The 21,696-nt window shown below is 45.3% G+C and overlaps 1 protein-coding gene across 2 annotated transcripts in view; it reads left to right on the top strand.

Annotated features, from left to right (window-relative positions):
• Tmem65 (transmembrane protein 65) overlaps positions 1 to 21,696 on the top strand; it is a 104,799-nt gene that overhangs the window by 44,756 nt on the left and 38,347 nt on the right. The window lies entirely within an intron of this gene.

Here is a 21,696-nt window from a genome sequence, read left to right as displayed (position 1 = left end):
GCAGGACCCAGGGCTTCCCCTTCCACTGGTGCTCTTACTAGGATATTCATTGCTACCTATGAGGTCAGAGTCCAGGGTCAGTCCATGTATAGTCTTTAGGTAGTGGCTTAGTCCCTGGGAGCTCTGGTTGCTTGGCATTGTTGTACATATGGGGTCTCGAGCCCCTTCAAGCTCTTCCAGTTCTTTCTCTGATTCCTTCAACGGGGGTCCTATTCTCAGTTCAGTGGTTTGCTGCTGGTATTCGCCTCTGTATTTGCTGTATTCTGGCTGTGTCTCTCAGGAGCGATCTACATCCGGCTCCTGTCGGTCTGCACTTCTTTGCTTCATCCATCTTGTCTAATTGGATGGCTGTATATGCATGGGCCACATGTGGGGCAGACTCTGAATGGGTGTTCCTTCAGTCTCTGTTTTAATCTTTGCCTCTCTCTTCCCTGCCAAGGGTATTCTTGTTCCCCTTTTAAAGAAGGAGTGAACCATTCACATTTTGATCATCTGTCTTGAGTTTCATTTGTTCTAGGCATTTAGGGTAATTCAAGCATTTGGGCTAATAGCCACTTATCAGTGAGTGCATACCATGTATGTCTTTCTGTGTTTGGGTTAGCTCACTCAGGATGATATTTTCCAGTTCCAGCCATTTGCCTACGAATTTCATAAAGTCGTTGTTTTTGATAGCTGAGTAATATTCCATTGTGTAGATGTACCACATTTTCTGTATCCATTCCTCTGTTGAAGGGCATCTGGGTTCTTTCCAGCTTCTGGCTATTATAAATAAGGCTGCGATGAACATAGTGGAGCACGTGTCTTTTTTATATGTTGGGGCATCTTTTGGGTATATGCCCAAGAGAGGTATAGCTGGATCCTCAGGCAGTTCAATGTCCAATTTTCTGAGGGATCCTATTTTTGTATGTCTCCTGAGCTTTTCTCCTCTTCCTTGTTTTCCCTAACCTCAGGACGACAGAAGTCGTTTTTAGGATACATTTTTTTGTTCCATGCTGGGACTTTAAAACCATGCCAATCAAGCATTCTTTTCTCCATTCCTACTTGGGGGTAGAATAAAAGTTAAATAGTTTATTTCACTAACATTTTTTACTGTTTTTTCTTCTACATTGACTCAGAGAAAAAGCCCATATTTCAAAAGAAAAAGATTAGCCTCGTTTTAAATGTCAGGTCTGAGGAAGAGATGTCGCCCTCTGCTCACTGGAGCCTGGCCTCTACTAGGTGCTCCGTGGGTCCTTGTCACCCAGGTCACTCTGATTTTCTCCTTGGGTACTAGAGTGCTGACAGGATCTTCAGAGCGTCCTTTGGATACCTCTGCATCCATCCTAACAGATTGTCTCCTTTCCCGTGTCACATTCTCCACCTCTTCTGATCTTTACACATTTTGCTTCTAGAAGGCTAGTTATTTTACAGTCAGTTCTCTGGGCCACTGTTTTTATTACAGGTAATCAAACAATGAGAATGCAGTATGTACATACATTCCATATTTAAAAATCAATTCCAAGGGCTGTGCATGGTAGTGCATGCTTTTAATCGTAGCATTTGGGAGGCTCTGGGGTAAGCTCTGAGAGTTCAAGGCCAGCATGGTCTACATATCTAGTTTCATACGACCCAGGAATAGATAGTGAGACCCTCTTTCTTTATTTTAACAACAATGCAGACAGTATATTTCTGTTAATTTAGTGCTTGCCTGCTTTTTTTAAAAGCAGATAATTATTCTTTTAATTTCCTGAATATGTTTTTTAAACATTTATCAGCTATTTTATTTATTATATGTTTTATTTATTTACATTTCAAACCCTTTCCTGGTTTTCCCTCTGGAAACCCCCTAACCCATCCTCCTCCCCCAGCTTCTATGAGGGTGCTTCCCCACCCACCCATTCATTCCTAACTCCCTACCCTGGCATTTCCCTACACTGGGGCATTGAGCCTTCCCAGGACCAAGGGCGTCTTCCCACCATTGATGTCCAACAAGGACATCCTCTGCTATACATGCGGTGTACTCTTTGATTAGTGGTTTAATCCCTGGAGTCTCTATGGTGCTGGTTGGTTGATATTGTTGTTCTTCCTATGGAGTTGCAAACTCCTTCAGCTCCTTCAGTTCTTTCTCTAACTCCTCCACTGGGGACCCTGTGCTCAGTCCAATGGTTGGCTGTGAGCATCCACCTCTGTGTTCATCAGACTCTGACAGAGCCTCTCAGGAGACAGCTATATCAGGCTCCTGTCAGCAAGCACGTCCATTCTGGGTGAGGTAACCCATTCACAAAAGAACACACATGGTATGCACTCACTGATAAGTGGATATTAGCCCAAACACTCAGAATACCAAAGCTACAATTCACAGACCACATGAAGCTCAAGAAGAAGGAAGACCAAAGTGTGGATGCTTCAGTTTTTCTTAGAAGGGGGAACAAAATTTTCAAGGGAGGAAATATGGAGACAAAGAGCAGAGACTGAAGGAAAGGCCATCCAGAGACTGCCTCACCTTGGGATCCATCCCATATACAGACACCAAACCTAGACACTATTGGAGATGCCAAGAAATGCTTGTGGAGACCCCTTTTTAAGAAAAGAAATACTCTTGGCTTATTCTTAGTGCCTGTGTTGGAGCTAATGACTGTTGTAACCTCACTTTCCCCTGAAGCTTCACTCCAATGATGCTTATTTACAGTTTTGAAACTTTCTACCCATTCCCCCCTCCCATTTCCTTAGCATTGTGCTAATTTCTCCACTTTCGGGCTTAATGGCATGTGTGTTTTCATAAAAGGACAGCTTTGTGATTGTGTCTTAAGTTCAGTATTATAAACCAAAGATTTTAAGCATCTTTTTTTTTCAAGATGCCTTTACTCTCCAAACATTTTAGGTTCCCCAAGTGGCCTTTTTGTAATACTGTATTAGGGATGCAACTAACATAAAAACAATTTATTCATTTAGTATAATTACAAACCAACTTCATGTTTATATAAATGATACATACTTTATGGAAACTCTTTTTCAAAAGCTATTGAGAAGAGAGTTTTAGTTTTTCCAAATGTCTTTAATACTAGAAACAACTGAATTCTCACCTCTATTGATCTGTTGGATGTTCTTTGGCTTGGAGAACATAAAACCTCACACAGATACCTGGTTGCGTATGGAGTGAATACATATTAGTGGCTTTTTCTTTGGCTGTATCTTTGAGTCCAAACCATAAGCTCATGACAGTGAAGAGCGCAATGTCTGCTTAGGCCCTGCCTGGATCTAGGCTTGTTCCACAGTGCATTCCTCCTTGTGACTCCTTCCCTCCCTCCCTCTCTCCCTTCTTCTCTCCCCCAATTCCACTCCACCCTCTCTTCTTCCCTCTTCTCTCTCCCTTTCTCCTCCTCCTTTCTTCCTCTCCTATCTAGTTGTATTTCCAATGTTGAGCTCAGATTCCTGGGCTCTGGGCACCCTGCCTCACCCTCTGTAGCTTCAGGCACACCCTTACTTTTGCTCTGTCAGGGAACATACCATGGTGGAAAAAGAGATAATGTCCTAAAGTATTAGGAAAAAAATTTTTGAAAACACAAACTGCTTTAAAAACAAACACTGAAATTCTGCAGATCATACCTCCAGTTTGAGAACCGTGGTTTGAACTGTCCTGATTACATTTGCTCCAGGTGCAGATATCAAAAAGCCCAGGACAACAGTAGCAGAAATGAGACAGAAACTTATGTCCTGTATAACAGCATGTTATCCCCACCTGGTAAAGGGGTTACACTTCAGAAAATTGTTAGAGACCCAGATTCCTGTTGCTTCAAGTACAGCTTTTATACGTAAAGTCAATGCATAGTCTAAAGCAGTTGGTTGAGTCCCTTCTGTTATACCCACACCCTGCACTGGAAGAAGGAATAAAGAAGGTAAATGGCTCAAAGTGACTTAAATCACTATGTGACATGGCCTCTCAAATTTCCATCTAGAAGCTCACAGACGTCTCCATTCTGGGTGACCAAGTCTGTAGCAAGAAATGAGAAGGGCATCTGAGGAGTCAGCTGTCTGTGGCAATCTGCCACTATGACTTCCACATATTCATACCTCACCTGTGCCCTCAGCGTGAAGGCACCCATCTGGGAGAAGGCTCGAGTTTCTGAGCAGTGACTGTTTGATCAAGAACAGCATCATCCTGTCCTATCTTTAAGTGTGACCCTTTGATATCAGATAACCTACACATGGAAAACACCTGGTCCAACACACCCAGTATGCACTAACAATTTCCATTCAGGCAGAGAAAGACTTGGGGTACAGTGGTCACCAGTTCCAGCAATGATCACTACCCAACAAAAATCCATCCTGACCATCCAACAGAAATATGACTGAAGACTAGAGCTCGCCTGTTTGAAGAATTTGGCAAAGCGGGGAGGGTCTAAGATGAGTAGGCATCTGTGAGCTGAGCTAGCTTCTGTAGCTGCCTTCAGCCTAGAGGCTGAAATTCTACTTGGTGATTTGGGCTTTGCAGTACTAAAAGCCTGCTGCAAGAGTGCAGAAACCCAGAGAGCTTGGGGTAGGGATGCCAGAGGTCTCAAGCTTGCTTTCCCCCTGGGGACCCCTGGGAAATGGGCACTGTTTAGAATGGAAGGAAAGCAGAGCAGAAGGCTCCACAGAACAGACTGGGCTTGAGGAGCCATCAGAAGGAGGGGTCTGAAGGTGATCATCATGAGGTGTATGCCCCGAACGTTTCCGCATACACACTGAAGATGCTGGGCCCCAATCTCTGGAATTTGGGAGTGTGTTATATAATGTGGGTTTGCATGTGGCATTATTTAAGAATGTGGATAATTCAGTACCCAGAACTGAAGTGAAAGAGATGCTGTAGAAAGAATGGAGTGATGTGCACCACAGAAGACTCTTAGCTCTGTTACTGTCCCTGAGGATGGAGGAAAGAGCCCATGATCCAGGGAATTCGAGGCACCTCCAGAGGCTGAGCTAGCAAGAAAACAGGAACTTTATATCCCCAGCTTCCTGCAAGAGCCAAGAAATGGGGTCCCTTCTAGAAAGTCCAGAAAGCGACAAAGACCCTGCCATTTTGGTTTTGTCCTTGTGAGACCCAATGCTGAGAGATTAGCCAGGCCCACAAGACTTCTGACCTACAACCCTGATACATCAGCGATGTGTGATACTTCATTTTGGAAGAGGAGAAATGGTACTGATATAGTGCATACTCGAACCCCTGTATTTTCTGTTCTTCCCCCTAAGCTGGTTATATTTTGCCAAATAATTCTTTGATACTGCTTGTGCCCCAATTGGTCCCTCGTGTTTCTGTATGCAGTTTAAGGTCAACCTGCAGATACCGGCCAGCCTGTTGAAGAGTAAAACCCAACAAACCGACACGATCATACTGGCACTTTTCCTCAACTGCGCTGCTTCCCAACTCCATTTGGGGAAATATGATGTATTTTTAACACCAAGCCTCCTACTTGGTGTGCACAGTTCATTCTCCATCTTGAATCCAATTTGTAGTTGGTGTGTATAGAAAACCAGGTCTCTTGTTTCTTCAAGCTACTTGCTGTTTCTTGGTATTTTCTTTCTAGATATTTATTGTTCTTGTCATATAGAAATAGCATTTAATTGTTTTCTATGTATAGTTTCTGCGTGGTTTGTTTGGTTTTTATTGACTTTGCTCAAGCTACTTACATAGTCATTTGCCTGCCTGGTCTCTGTTTCTGGCTTGCCTGGTCATCTCACCTCCTGGTTGTGAGAGGTTGATCCTCCTATGCTGAGACGCTGTTCTTAGCTTAGTACTTGGGTGGTGATCATCAGCACAGTGTGGGCAGTGGCTGTTCAGCTTTTGAGCAGAAGGATCTTAGAGTGGAAAATTTTAGTTTTGTTCAGTTTTTTTTTTTTAATAGATGTTTCTTATCAGAGTTTCTGACCTATCTGGTAGGAGTTTTGTTTTTTAATCATAAATGTATGCTGGAGTTTACAAACTGCTTTTTCTTCACCAAAGCAATCAACTGACTTTTTTTTTTAAGTTTATTTCATTTTTGAGACAGGGTTTGCCTACACTGTTCTTTATTTGCTTTTGATCCCTCTCTGCGTCCTCCTGCCTGACAGCCATCATGCTGGGGCCAAGATAGCTTCCTTTTTTCTTTTACGACATTGTTTCATGCCTCCCAGGGTGGTGTGGAATGAATTCACTTTGTGACTGAGGCTGGCCTCCGATTCCTGACCTCCCAGCCTCCACCTTGTAAATGTGGTGATTACATGCACAGGACCCCACCCCTGGCCTAGAAAGCTCTTCAACATCTGTAACCGCTCCCTTTGCTCCTAGTGTGTCTAATCCTCAGTTTCAGCTCTCTCTGAGCAGCCCCCAAAGACAAGCAAAGTTAAGGGTGCAGGAGAAATAAAATTTCTCAACCTGACAATTGCTCGGCTTTCCTGGTTACTGAAGTCTAGAAACTTGAACAGAATTGCTCCAGCCCAGGCTATTCTAAGGGCGTCTCCACAGGGACATTAAAACCAGCAGACTATTCTTTCTGAAAGCCAGAGTATTTGTGCCCTCAAATTTAACTGCATTAGCCCTCCTGTTTCTCCCTAAATAGAAACAGATTACAATTCATAAAAGCCTTGAGGATTCTGGTTACAAGATGAGGTTCTTTAGAGGAATTAGCCAGCCAGCTCATGGAGGTTTACCTTATTCTAAAGTTGGCTTAATATTTAAATAATGTTGTAATTTGCATCTTGGGAACAATGTGACCTCAGAAACCATGTGTCACATTATCTATTGTGACAGAGGGACCCCGAGTCAGTCTTAGTCCTCTGTCTCTCCTCTCCTCTCTCTCTTTCTCTCGTCCATCTGTCTGTCTGTCTGTCTGTCTGTCTGTCTGTCTGTCTGCCTGCCTGCCTGCCTGCCTGCCTGTCTGCCTGTCTCCTTTCATTCTCCTGTCTCCTGTCTCCTCTATCCCCTTCCTTCCCCTTCTCCTCTCTCCTCTCTCTAATACTTTTACCTTAAATGTTTTGAGGAGTCTACCATGAAGATCTTCCAACTCTAGAGAATTTTTTGTGAACAAAAATTTTTAGCTAGAGATTTTCGTTAAGTTCTAGAAGATGGTTTAAGTTTCCTGTAACAATTTATTCTTTTACCTTTGATTACTTATATTTTTCTGCCGATTCAGTCTCTCACTGGACATTTTGGTGTATTGGCGTGTACTTGCAAACTGTTCTAGTGTTGTTTGATGCCTCCTTTAGCCTTGGTAGAAAACCTTATTCTCTGTTTGACTCAGTCCTCCCAGTCCTCCTTTGATTCTCACTTCAGGTTTCCTCTGAATTCTTTGTGAGCATCCGTCCTTATTTCTTTTTAGGTCGTGAGATGGCTAAAACCCTGCTCTTCCTTAGGGCACCCTTCCCCCATGCTTACTACCATAGTCTTCTCTCTTAAACAGCTCTGGGAATGGACAGCTTCTGAGAGAGAGAGAGAGAGAGAGAGAGAGAGAGAGAGAGAGAGAGAGAGAGAGAGAAAGAGAGAGAGAGAGAGAGGGAGAGAGAGACAGAGAGACAGAGAGAGACAGAGAGAGACACACACACAGAGAAAGACAGAGAGAGAGAGACAGAGAGAGACACACACAGAGAGAGAGAGAGACACACAGAGAGAGACACAGAGAGAGAGAGAGACAGAGAGAATGAGAACAGCAGGATTGCTTTTCTCCATTTTTTCTCACTCATTTCTGCTCTTGGTTTCTCTCCCCTATTTTCATGAACTCTCCCAAAGTTTTTTGACTTTCTCACCCCTTGCTATCATGAGCCCCTTAGCCCCATGTGCAGAGGGGCAGATGTCTTAGGACCAAAGTAGCTGTGGTTTGGGAAGTAGAAGCAGGAGACTCTCAGGCAAGGTCTGCCTAGGCTCCATGAGACCCTGCCTTAGACAAACAAACAGCTATGAGAAGTTGACTCCTATCATTGGGGTTCCAAACACTTTTTAGATTTTTCTCCATACAGTCTAGTTGTAGGGAAGTTTTACAATGTCTTCAAACAGGTTTGTTTTTGTTTGTTTGTTTGAGACAAGGTTTCTCTGTGTAGCCATGGTTGTCCTGGAACTCACTCCGTAGACCAGGCTGCCCTCAGACTCAGAGATCTGTCTGTCTTTAACCTCCCGAGTGCTGAGGTTAAAGCGTGTACCACCACCATCCAGCTCAAGACATCAATTGTAATGAGTTAAGTTCCCCTGGCCTGTGGGCCTCAGGACACTAATGGCTTCTATGCTGTTCGTGCTACACCCTGTGCTCCTGAATGCAAAGGTATTCTTAGTTAATCCATTACTTCTGTCCTTGGTAATTATGGTGATGCTACAAGATAGATTGTCCCTCTCTCTGGAGAAGGAGCTGGACACTTGCTGTGAGCTCCCTGGAATCTGTCCATCCACAGAGAAATTGGTTATCTAATAATTTCCATAGAAAACAATTTGCCTCTACAAAGGAAGACTCATCATTTAAAAAGTTAGTGTCAGCATAAAACTCAAAGTTCAAAGCCTTGGTGTCTTAATTACTGTTCAATTGCTGTGAAGAAATAGTGTCGAAGGCAAATTTCAAAGGAAGGCATCTAGTGGGGAGCTTGCTTATAGATGCAGAGTTAGACTATGGATAGTACGCAAGGAACATAGTGGCAAGCTGGCTGACGTGGCACTGGAGCAGTAGCCGAGAGTTTTAGATCCTGACCTGAAGATAACAGGCAGAGAGAGAAAGAGAGAGGTGGGTGAGTTGAAACCTCAGAACCTACCCCCAGCAACACAGTCCTATAGCAAGGCCATGCCTCCCAGTTCTCATAAACATTTCATCAACTGGGGGATAAGCATTCAAATTTGTGAGCCTATGTAGGTCATTCTCATTGAAACCACCACAATAGAGAATTATAGACCCATGGTAATAGTCGGATTGTATACCATTGATCCCTCTTCAGTGGTCTTCAGAATCCTCTCTTCCTCTCAGTCTGGGATGGGAGTCATTGTTGCTAGGAAACCTGGCACTTCTGTTACATTGGAGGCTTTCTGAAAACATGCTAATGGCACTTGTCTTTTGACCTATGGTTCTAGGCTACTCTGTGGATGTAAAACCAAGCTTTCCAAGTTCTAGGGAAGCCTCTCTTGTAAAACTGCAGTGGCATAGCTCTATGGGCTATGAGCCTGATTAATTGTGTGGCCCACGGGGAGTGGCCACATTTGGTATATGGTATAGAACAGGGACTAGGTACCGGTCTACGGGAGTAGTAACTCTTAGACACCTTCTTTTCCTGTCAGTTTGGTAGTAAATGTTTGAAAAAAAATATGGCTGATAGTTTTAAGGTGAAGAACAACAAGGAGTAAAACCATTCCATTTCTACCTCTTTGTTCTGCTGTTTTCAGTACTGCAATCTCAGTTTATCCAACTGAGATTTGGTGAATCTTTGCTAAAAGCAAAGTGTCATCCAAAGGAGCCATGTCAAACACACATTGTGACCCTTACACAGCTGCACTTGTGACCCTTGCACAGCTGCACTTGTGAACCTTATACAGCTGCACTTGTGAACCTTATACAGCTGCACTTGTGATCCTTGCACAGATGCACTTGAAGTGTGATGATTTAGGTGCCCCCAGTATTTCCTGACATCTTCGGAAAAGCTGATAAAGTCCTAGGAACTATTGTGGTGTCTTTGGAATGATGTTGAGAACAATGTCACAAGTCTTCTGTGGCCTGACTATGGTCCCAGCTGAACCATTTCACTCTGCTGTAAATGATTACTTGCCTCAGATTTCTTTTTCAGCAAGACATTACAGAACAATGGCTTTTTCACTGAAGCAACCATATTAAATTCACAACAGCGTTAAATACCCATAGGAGTAAACAGAGACCTTCATTTATGAAATCTTTCAGAAACATCTGTCTTGTGTGAAACTAGATTGCTCAGAATTGTTGAGAGGAAAGAATGTCTTGGAGCTTATGTTTTTTGGGTCATTGACAGCAACAGTTGTCGATTCAGTCTGAGCCTGATTCCACTCCTTAGTCATCCAGAGCAAGACCAGCAAAACTGGATTGAGTTCTACCCCAGATCTCAAAATTATGGGGGACACACACATACACACACACACCTACACACACACACCCACACACACACACACACACACACACACACACACACACACACACACCATTTTACATCACTGAATTTGTTAAAAAAAAATAGCTAGCCAAAACAGAAGTCAGACATTGGATATAAGCTGCTGCTATAATAAAAGCATAAAATACCTATTCTTCACTTAGGAAGGAGGAGACACAACCTATGGCATGTAGTTGTTGCAAGTTTGGCACTATGTTTATCGGGGAAGATGGAAAAGATGTCCAAGGAGCATGGGAACCTAAGAAACTGTTTCCACGCAGAATGTTTCAATTGCTAACAGGCTGCTTTTAGCTTCATAAAGTAAGACACAGAGGAGAGGACGAAACATGAACTTAGCAGAACAGAAAAGCATTCCGACTCGGGGCTTACTGATTTAGTGAACAAAACTGCCCATCGTTTCAGTCTGCAGAGTTCCCAGATATGCTCGGGGGCTGGTGTGTGTGTGTGTGTGTGTGTGTGTGTGTGTGTGTGTGTAGTTCAAAGAACAAGGACAATGGGACATCATGTCAGGGCTCTGACACTCTTTGTTAAGATCCCAGTGGATCTCAGCAGAGCCTCTAGACAAACTTGCTGCCCAGAATGTAAGGCTGCCCCCCCCCCCCCCCCAGCTAACATCCTGTATACGGAGAAGCTTACTGCAAATGAAACCCAGCTGTTCTTTTCTAGCAGAATGGAGCCTGACAAGTGTGTATGAGTCCCACAAGAGCAAAAACTGTATCAGCTAAACAGAGCAGGGCCTGATGGCACAAACCTGTACTCCTTAGCTTCTTGGGGCTGAAGAAAGATCACAGGTTCAAGGTCTGTCTGGGATACAGAGAGAGATGGAGCCAGCAGGGTCAACTTATTGAGACCCTGTCTGAAAACTAAAATGTGAAGAGTGTTGAGCCCGTGCCTGGCACACACGAGGGCCTTGTTCAACCCCTTGCACTGCAGACAACAGAAATGACAAAGAACCAGAGTTGGACTAAAAGGTAGGACAATTAAAAATGTAAAGTTGGGGCTGGGGATTTAGCTCAGCGGTAGAGCGCTTGCCTAGGAAGCGCAAGGCCCTGGGTTTGGTCCCCAGCTCCGAAAAAAAGAACCAAAAAAAAAAAAAAAAAAAAAAAAAAGTAAAGTTATCTGTAGGCTCAAAGGCAGGGGGCAGGGAGAGAAAGCTACGTGGTTATAAAAATAGGCTATTTGTCTTCTGAAAAAGAGGGATGCTTGGAAGTCAGTTCCAGGAATGTAGAGAATGACCCTCAGAGACCACAGCTGTCCCTAAAGCAGATGGAATGCACCAGGCTGGATTTCAAAATGACTGTCGACTAGCATCCACTCCATGTTGTTTTGTGTAAAAGTGTGCGTGCATATACACACACATGTACATGTGTGCCAAGGGCAATCTTAGGATGTCATTCTTCCCAAGCTACTCCTGTTCTTTTTGCATCGGGATGTCTCATTGGCCTGGAATTTGCCGAACAGGTGTTATGACAGATGACCAGTGAGCCCCAGAGAGCTGCCTCTCTCCACCTCCCCAGCTCTGGAAATTCAAGCACCTGCCGTCACAGCTGGCGTTTTTATGTGGACTTTCAGAATTGAACTCAGGGTTCTTCTGCTGGCAAGGCAAGGACTTCCCAGACAAAACTAATGCCCCAGCCCCAACACTCCTTCCAGGTGAGAATGTCTAGGCTCATCTTGTGCTGCCGTACAGGAAGAAACAGTGTGTTGCTTCAAATCCCTAGACATCCCATCTATACCAGGACCTGATTAGATGACAAGGTCTAATCCTTGAGCCAGAGCCTTTGCAGAAAAGGATTTAACTCTCTCAGGACTCTAGAGGCTAAGGACATTTAAAAAAAAACATTTTAAAAAAAGATTTATTTATTTATTTATTTATTTATTTATTTATTTATTTATTTATTATATATAAGTACACTGTAGCTGTCTTCAGACACATCAGAAAAGGCCATCAGATCCCATTACAGATGGTTGTGAGCCACCATGTGGTTGCTGGGATTTGAACTCAAGACCTCTGGAAGAGCAGTCAGTGCTCTTAATCACTGAGCCATCTCTCCAGCCCAGATAAGGGCATTTTATATGTGGAGAGCCGGGAGCCATTAGAGGCCTGAGAGTCACGTACTACAGCTTGGTTTATTGATGACCCAACAGACTTGGCTCTGTGTGCTCTTCTGGAGAATCAGGCAGCTAGCTTCACAGATCCATCTCCCTGGAGAGTGCAGCAGAAGGAGCACCATGTCAGCTTAGGGCCTTAGACACTGTGAGTTTCTGCTCTGCTGATTTGAGAACCCTTAGCTGCTACTCAAAAAGTTAACTACTGCCAGGCCAGTTTCTCAAAGGCTGAGGCAGGAAGATGGTACCTACTTAGGAACTCAGTGATGCCCTGTCTGAAAACAAAAGGTTGGGAATATAGCTTATTGGTGGACCCCTTCTAGCATGTGTGAGGCCCAGTTAAGTCTCTCCCCTCCTCTCTTCCCCTCTAGAATGACGATGTCAGTAATAAGCTATAACGGTAACTATGCAGCTAGAAAATCTCATGAAGAGGTCAGTAAAGTCCTTCCCTCCCAGCCTCTGAGCCTGAGCCCTGTCCCAAGCCGGCCCCTGGGGCTTCAGCGAGTGATTAGTTGAAGGAAACAGCCCAGCCCAGCCATGGCCAAGCCTGGCAGTGCCTTGTCCACTTAAGGGAGACTCAGGGAGGAAATGCAAATGGTTTTAGGCCATCAAGTCTGAGATTGTCTCACTGTATAATGACAGATAACTGAAGACTCAACAGTAGAGTAGATAACGCTTCTGAATCATAAGAATGGAGTGTGTGCGTGTGTGTGCGTGTGCGTGCGTGCGTGCGTGCGTGCGTGCGTGCGTGCGTGCGTGCGTGCGTGCGTGTGTGTGTGTGTGTGTGTGCACCTGCCTATCTGGTTTGATTGAAATTATCTGACGAAACTCAATCCCGATCTGAATGTGAATCACACTTGAAGAGGCCGACTCCACAGCGGAAATGGAGCAGGCTCATCAAGCTATTTTTATATCTAGCTTGGGACTTGTAGTGGCATCAGGAAGAGAAAAAAACGAATGGAGACCGAATGGAGACGTAGTAGAGTTGAGAAATTTGTTCTGCATCTTAACCATAGAGACTTGATGCTGCCTCCTTCTTCAAGGAAGAAAAGTAAGTTTGCACTGTGAGACACGTCCTTGCTGTCCCTCCAGCTCCTGTTCCTCACTTTCCAGTCACACAGAGAACCACCACAGCTCCTCAGATCAGCCAAGCTCTTGCAGTGCTTAAAAAAATTCTTTGCCAGTTTCATATCCATTTAATGAATTTTAGTCACGTTTACCCTCACCACTCTCTCTCATCCCTACTCCTGAAGAAACTGTTCTTCCCACCAAGTCCTCCACCTGTGTGTGTGTGTGTGTGTGTGTGTGTGTAAGTGTGCATGTGCATGAGAGTATGTATGTGCATGTCTGTGTGTGTGGGAATCAGTGGGACTAGTTAAGGTTGCTGCATGAGCATGGGTTGGTGAGAAGTGCACATACACACTCACAAACCCTTGCACGAGTATGCACACACACTCAGCACACACACACCACACACACATGTACACACACATACACACACTCAGCATACACTCATGCACACACATCAGAGGAGGAGGAGGACTTGGTGGGAAGAAGGTCTCTGGGCAGGCTCATTGAGAACGCCAGACTTCGTGCTCACCTGGATTGAACAGCTACCGGGGTAGTTGTTCACCTGTCTTCTGCTGCTCTCATGCTGTGCATTTCTGCTGCAGACGCAGACTACTGAGAAGATGTTCCCATGATGTGTAGCATCACTTGTGCTTAAAACATGGCCCAATTAATATCAGTGCTTTCCAAAGTTGCTCCAAGGGAACATGTCAAATGTCATATGTTCAAACCTTTCCCCAGGTAGTCTCATTTGGGGTCTGTGCATGTTTAGGGTCACCTAGACCCTGTTATAAGTAGTCAGGCAATTCCATTTTGACAAAGTTCCAGCCCGATATGTCCTGTGTCCTTTGGCCTCTTACTGCTTCCCCTGGGCTGTCTCCCTCTGTTGCATAGGGATGGGGAGGTTTTCTGTGAAATTCAAATGAAGAAGCCATGCTTGGATCACAAAGGAATGTCCCGGAACAGTGAAGATGAAGCAGTCATTACTTTTTGATATCCATGACTATTTTCTGATTTCTTTTGCCAACAGTAAGGAGGAGATCACATGATGCTGACAGATTTATCCTCAAGGCATCCCAGGATAGAGCCTCAAAGTTGGGGAGATGTATGCAGCCGGAGAGGCTGTGGTCAGCTGTGTGCTTCTTCAGTCAAGTCATACTGTTCCAGACGATACGTCTGTAATCATTGAATGTAATTGTTACAAAGGTCCACACAGCTTGGTCTGAAGGCCCAGCATCTGAATGGGCCGGAGCAATAGCAGATAACAGTTATTTACCTCTTATTTTCTCTGGGGCTAGTGAAGAGTTAGATGTAAATGAGGGTAAGGGAAAGAAATGGCTGCTTCATGATTAGAGGGACGGTTTTTAGTGTTGGAGGGAGAGAGAGAGAGAGAGAGAGAGAGAGAGAGAGAGAGAGAGAGAGAGAGAGAGAGAATATCTAGAGACACCTGGAAGAGTACACATCAGAGGGGGAAAAATAGGCAGACTGGATATAGCCAGGGCTAGGGCAGCAGGAAATGGCAAAATCATGGATTATGAGGAGGAGGATGAGCTGGGGGAGGGGAAGCACATGAACTAGAGCAGCCTGGGTAGAGGAGGAGCTGAGAAGGGCCAAGATGCTGGGGTGGGCTTTGAGACTATATTTGTGAATAGGACTGAAGGAACCTGAAGGCCAGCATGGCTTTGATGTGCTGACAGGCACCACAACTATATGTCATTAGAGAATCAAATGTCTCTCTGTCAGAGGCAAGGGAAATGACTCCTTTTAGTGGAGGGGAATCCATCTCCCGGGTTCCTGAAATGCTGGCTTTTAACTACCAGAAATCCTTCTACATTCCAGCTCCAGCTGAGCCTACACTCAATTTAGGACCAAGTCACTGGGCCTGCCCTTTATGGGGGAAAAAGGGGATACCCTTTGTGCCTGATATTCTAACCTTTTGTTGATGGTAGGGGTGTGTAATATCTGAGTGCTTGAGAGAAGGGTGGGGTGATCGTGGGCCTAGAAAGGCTGAAATGCTGGCCAAAGGTCAGAAGGGGGAGGGGATTCAGACAGGTGATGGTATGAGACTTGGGGAAGTTTGGTTAATAGCCTCTGATTTCCGTACTGACAACTGGGTAATTTCTCCAATTCTGTCCTGAAAGAAACCAAAGAGACGGGTGTGTGTGTGTGTGTGTGTGTGTGTGTGATTATTATCATAAGACACATGGAAATCATCGAGCCAATGAGATGTAAGTGTGTGTGCACGTGTGTGCGTTCATATGTATGTATATGGATATATATATGTATATGTGTCTCTATATATACATAAACACACACATGCATTGTATATATACATGTATACATATGTATGTGTGTATCATGTATGTATGTATGTATGTATGTATGTATGTATGTATATTGGACAGAGATGTTTTCAGCATAATGAGAAGTATCTTTAAGTCTATATTTAGAAAACAGCCAGAAGAACGTTAAAGTTTTTGAGCCTGTGACTATGGTAATTTAACTTTTAAAAAAGCTCCACCGACTGAACTTTGAACTCGGAAGTTTTATCTGCAAGCATCTGGTCGTTTACTGTGACATAAGTGTTTGGTTATTGAGAGCAGTCAATGAGAAGCACATTTTAAAAGTAAAGGAATAGTGAGAAGCACATTTTCAGTCAGCAACAGTAGTTTGAGTTTGTTTTCTACATGGCCACCTGTTTTGTGAGCTTGCCCTTTCCAGCCAGAGGCCTGTTAGCAAGGGAAACCTGTCTGTGAGTCTGCCTTTCTCAGGGGTGACTTAGTGGGGCGTGAGAGGGTCAGGGAAGGGGAGGGGAGGGGTATAGGTGGTGGAAGTGGTTGAGGCTAATTTTTTACACACGAAACCAATCCAGGGTGGCAGGTAATTGTGCCTCAGTCCCCAAGCCCTTTTCCATTTAACAGACACAGGTAACTTGATTGAAAAAAAAGTTTTAAATTTTGTATAAAATTTAAATTAGCAATGCTTTCTGTTAGAATTTCAAGCTAACTTTCTGTTACAGATTTTATAGGTTTTTTTTTTTTAAACCACATCAAGTGAACTTACACTGTAGTAAAAGTCTTAGACATCTAAGAGAGGGGTATTTAGGGGGTGACACATCTGTGATTGTACTTTGTCATCTTTAAGGACAGTAAGCACAACCAAGAAAACAAGTGGGAGCTACATAAGTAGCAGCAAACCCTATAGGGAGCAGTTTATTCCTTACCTGTTTTTAAGCATACGATGTCCTTTTCTGGGTTGTTTTGATTTGTTTTCCTTTCCCCTGTCACCAAGTAGACAGCCTGACCAGAGACTTTGGAGGAAACCTTTAAACAAGCAAGCTGAATCCCAGCTCTAGAGTCAGTGTTTTTAATAAATTAGAACAGTTTGTGACAAATAATTTCAATATTATCCACACCCAAAAGATGCTTCAATCTCTGTAAAACTGAGTTTAGTGGTCAGAGACTAGAGTGAGCGGCAAGCGAGGAAGGCTTAGGAGTAAGAGACTGTTAAGTGTGGGGAGCCGATCTGGGAGCACACAGGGGAGGACTGACTCTTGCAGGTGATCTGGGAGCACACAGCGGAGGACTGACTCCTGCAGGTGATCTGGGAGCACACAGGGGAGGACTGACTCCTGCAGGCGATCTGGGAGCACACAGGGGAGGACTGACTCCTACAGGTGATCTGGGAGCACACAGGGGAGGACTGACTTCTGCAGGTGGTCTGGGAGCACACAGGGGAGGACTGACTCCTGCAGGTGGTCTGGGAGCACACAGGGGAGGACTGACTCCTGCAGGTGATCTGGGAGCACACAGGGGAGGACTGACTCCTGCAGGCGGTCTGGGAGCACACAGGGGAGGACCGACTCCTGCAGGCGATCTGGGAGCACACAGGGGAGGACTGACTCCTACAGATGGTCTGGGAGCACACAGGGGAGGACTGACTCCTGCAGGTGGTCTGGGAGCACATAGGGGAGCACTGACTCCTGCAGGTGATCTGGGAGCACACAGGGGAGGACCGACTCCTGCAGGTGGTCTGGGAGCACACAGGGGAGGACCGACTCCTGCAGGTGATCTGGGAGCACACAGGGGAGGACTGACTCCTGCAGGTGATCTGGGAGCACACAGGGGAGGACTGACTCCTGCAGGTGGTCTGGGAGCACACAGGGGAGCACTGACTCCTGCAGGTGATCTGGGAGCACACAGGGGAGGACTGACTCCTACAGATGGTCTGGGAGCACACAGGGGAGGACCGACTCCTACAGGTGATCTGGGAGCACACAGGGGAGGACTGACTCCTGCAGGTGATCTGGGAGCACACAGGGGAGGACTGACTCCTACAGATGGTCTGGGAGCACACAGGGGAGGACCGACTCCTACAGGTGATCTGGGAGCACACAGGGGAGGACTGACTCCTGCAGGTGATCTGGGAGCACACAGGGGAGAACTGACTCCTGCAGGTGGTCTGGGAGCACACAGGGGAGGACTGACTCCTGCAGGTGATCTGGGAGCACACAGGGGAGGACTGAGGACTGACTCCTACAGGTAGTCAACTTGACACAGGCTGGAGTCATTGGAGAGGAGGGAGCCTCAAAGGAGAAAGTGCCTCCATAAAATCCAGCTGTAGGCAAGCCTGTGGGGCATTTTCTTCTTTAGTGTTTGATGGAGGAGGGTCCAGCCCATTGTGGGTGGGGCCATCCTTGGGCTGGTGGTTCTGGGTTCTATAAGAAAGCAGTCTGAGCAAGCCAGTAAGCAGCACCTCTCCATGGCCTCTGGATCTGCTCCTGCCTCTAGGTTCCTGTTCTGTTTGAGCTCCTGTGTTGACTTCCTCCCATGATGGAGTAAGGTATGGAAGTGTAAGCCAAAAACATTCTTCCCTCCTCAAGTTGTTTTTTGTCATAGTGTTTCATCGCAACAGAAACCCTAGGTAGAATAACCCTTATGTGGTTTCTTGGTTTCTAAATCAGTTGGAAGGCTTAAGGAACTAGAGTCTGATGGCGGCGGCAGCAACAGCAATGACAGGTGCTCTGATCAACCAGAACTGAAGGCAAGAAGGCAAACAAAATGCTTTTTCCTCAGACCTCTTTAAATTTTTTTAAAAACGTATTAATATGTGTGTGTGTGTGTGTGTTACATGTGTAAATGTATGTGGCATAGCAGACATATGGAGGTCAGAAGACAACTCTATGGAGTAGGTCCTTTGCTTCCATTTTTTGTTGGTTCTGGGAATCAACTGAGCCATCCCCCCTGAGCCGTCTCATCAGCCTTTCCGACCTCTTCCTAATAACACTGTCAGCAACTGCTCTCACCACAGGCAGTGAAAGCAGGCAGACAACATGACCCCCACCCTAACCCCCACCTCCTTACATTCGAAGGTGCCACCCACATTGAGCTGGAGTCTTCTTCCCTCCATAGATCTTTTCTGGAAATGCCCTCCCTGACCACCCCCACATCATAAATTCCAAATGTCACATTGACCATCAAAATTAACCATCACCATTTTCTTTACTTCTTTGGATCATCTAGAGAGTCTCCATTCCTCCTGCAACTGAGTTTCGCTGTCATTTTTAATGTTCATATTACGACGGGGTGGGTAGGCTTAGAACAATCTATTCTCTGTCCTATTTCTCCAACCCTCATTCTTACTTGGGGGAAATGCTTCAGACAATTGATTCTTCTCAGTCTACTTTAAAAGATTTGCAAAACCTCCAGAAACCCCGAGAGACCCATGCCACCACTGATGAACCTTTCTCCAGAAAACTGGCAACAGACTGGCCCGGAAACAGGGACCATGTTTGAAAGCCCGTTGTTTTTGGAAATATCCAGGTTCCCACCAGTTTTTGTGACACTGGAACCACAGAAAGACAGGGCTGAAAGCAGTGAGATGGAGCCTGGGTGGTTAAGAACTGGGCAAGTTGCGGTGGCAGAGAGCCCTGGGCACAGCAGGAACTGACTTCGCTCTTAGCTTTCCTGTGACTACTGAGCTGTAGGGCAAGCGCTTGCCCTGCATGACTCTGAACTCCTGTATTAAATTACACTAGGAGCACTGACCCTGTCTGTGACAATGGGAACCAGACGCAAATGACTGTGGGGGAACGTACGGAGAATTTGTTACCTCCTTGTCACTATGACCATATACCTGACAGGGCAACGTGAGGGAGAAAGGGTTTAGGGGTCATGGTTTGAGCGGATAAAGTCCATCACAGCAGGGAAGTCATAGCCGCAGGAGCCGGGAGGGTGGGGGGTTGAGGCTGGGATCCCTCATCTTTACAGAATGAAAAGTGGTCTGGGTTATAAACCTCAAGGCTTGCCAGTGTCCAGATTTCTCCAGCAAGGCTGTACTTCCCAAAGCTTCCATAACCTTCCTGAACAGTGATGCTAACTGGGGACCAAATGTTCAAATATGACTCTAGGGAGGAACTTCGTGAGCGGGCTGGTCCAAAGCTGGGATTTGCCTTCCTTCCATCAGCCCCTCTGTGGCTTTTTAACATCATTTTATATCTGATATGGTTACAGTCAACGTCCTGTCCGTGGTCCTTAGTGGAACTGTGCTATTGTTTATGGTCACTGAGGATGCCTTGGGTGAATCCAGATCTCAACTGGTGTTACCTGGCTACTAAACTCATGGGGTACATTCCACAGGGATACAAAGGCGGGTTGTCACACAGACATTTTACTTATAGCTAGATATTTACTACATTATACTTTAATCAAACGAGCCACTTGAGTGAAGCCTGAATGGGGCAGTAATGCCTAGACAAAGTGATGTGATCATCCCACCGGTGGTGTGAATGCGACCCACTTGGGCTACATACACTCTGAGAGGATAAGCCCATGACATCTGAAGAAACGCTGGTGGGCTAGATGTGTTCTGGAATATACAATGCTGCACATCACCTACCCCCGCAGGGTGAATGAGACGGCCACTCAAACCCACCATGTCTTCAGCAAAGTGTGAATGTGAATATATAACTGGGGAGTCCTGTTAATAGACTTGTAATTCAGGTCAGGCTTTGCAACCAAATGAGTCACCAAAAAAATTACTGCTTTTCAGTTGTTTGTACATTTTGGAATATAGAAACAGACATTTTTAACTTGTAGTAAAGTAGGCCAAGAGGAAAAAGAACATTCCAGAACCTTAGACCTGAGTCATACTTCATAGGTTGAAAAAAAAAACTCTCCTTATTTTTGAGGTACCCCATCCTACAGATGAGGATTCTGAGGAAGAGCGAGGCTCCAGGGCCTTGCCAACATGAACCACATACTCATGCCAAAGCCATGGTTAGATTTTAGGTTCTCTTGCTTCTGGACTCTTGACCTTCCTCATCCATAACCCGCACACCACACACCAAGCCCCTAAGAATCAAGGTAGCAGCAGAGGAAATCTTAAGCATGTTTCCCAAGAGCCAAAGATGGCTTCCAAGGAGGTGTTCACCAGCTCTACAATGTCCACTAAGTTTAGAGGGGAAGGTGAGACTGGAGGACATAACTTTGACCTTGCAATGTTAAGCTAGAGGTGCAGCTAAGATACTTGAATTAGTCTCCCAAACATTGCATAAAATTTGCCTCAAGTGTTTACTGGGTTCCAGTAATAGTTCAAAGGAACTATTACCCCCAGAGGTTCAACAGTAGGCATCACTGGGCACCTACTAGGCTAGGAACCTTCATGATTCCTGAGAGAGTTCTTACTATTTTTGTCTCTTAGATGAAGGAATAGGGGACTGACAGTAGTGAGCTAGTCTCCTGCATGGAGCGATGCCAGAGGCCTTGTGTTTCCACTGCCCTTGGGATAGATGCCTTTCCCACTAACTCCCTGCTGCTGCTGAACAAACACATGACTCATGTCCCAGAGTCCCAAGTGCAAGTTGTTTTAGCCACCTTCATTCTGGTGCCGCAGTCCCCAGAAGTGCATGAGGGAGCTTGATGTATGGAGGAAACCACAGTCCATGCATGAATTGAAATACAAAAGAAAGGTGGGCTTGGGAGACAGTTGGTGAAGACTCAGACGTGAAAAACCTCATTGTTCTCCCTAAGAAGATTACATTGTGTTCCCCAGGCAACAGAGAATCAAACAATGCTTTTGTATAAGATCATATCATGGATGTATTTCCCTCTGTGTGTTGTCTCATTTGGCTTGGAAATCAAGAACTACTTCCTGGAGAAGGTGTCAGCTAACCCAGGACAGAGGATGGATAGGATGTCACCGTTAGAGACTGCTGACTTTCAGGGCAGGATAACTGTATCAGCCAGGGACAAGCATACATGTGTCCAGAATTCAGTTCTGTGAACCTTACAGTGATCGTTTGCTGGATGTGCTGTACTCAAACCTTTCTTGTTTCCTTTAATGTTGTCAGAAGCCCTTCAGAGAAAGTCATAAAGCTCCTCAAACATGGAGGTGGGATTCAGATTTGTGCTTATTGGATCC

The sequence above is a fragment of the Rattus norvegicus genome, chromosome 7 (genome assembly GCF_036323735.1).
Source record: "Rattus norvegicus strain BN/NHsdMcwi chromosome 7, GRCr8, whole genome shotgun sequence".
Classification (NCBI taxonomy): domain Eukaryota; kingdom Metazoa; phylum Chordata; class Mammalia; order Rodentia; family Muridae; genus Rattus; species Rattus norvegicus.
This window is presented reverse-complemented; position numbering and strand designations above follow the sequence as displayed.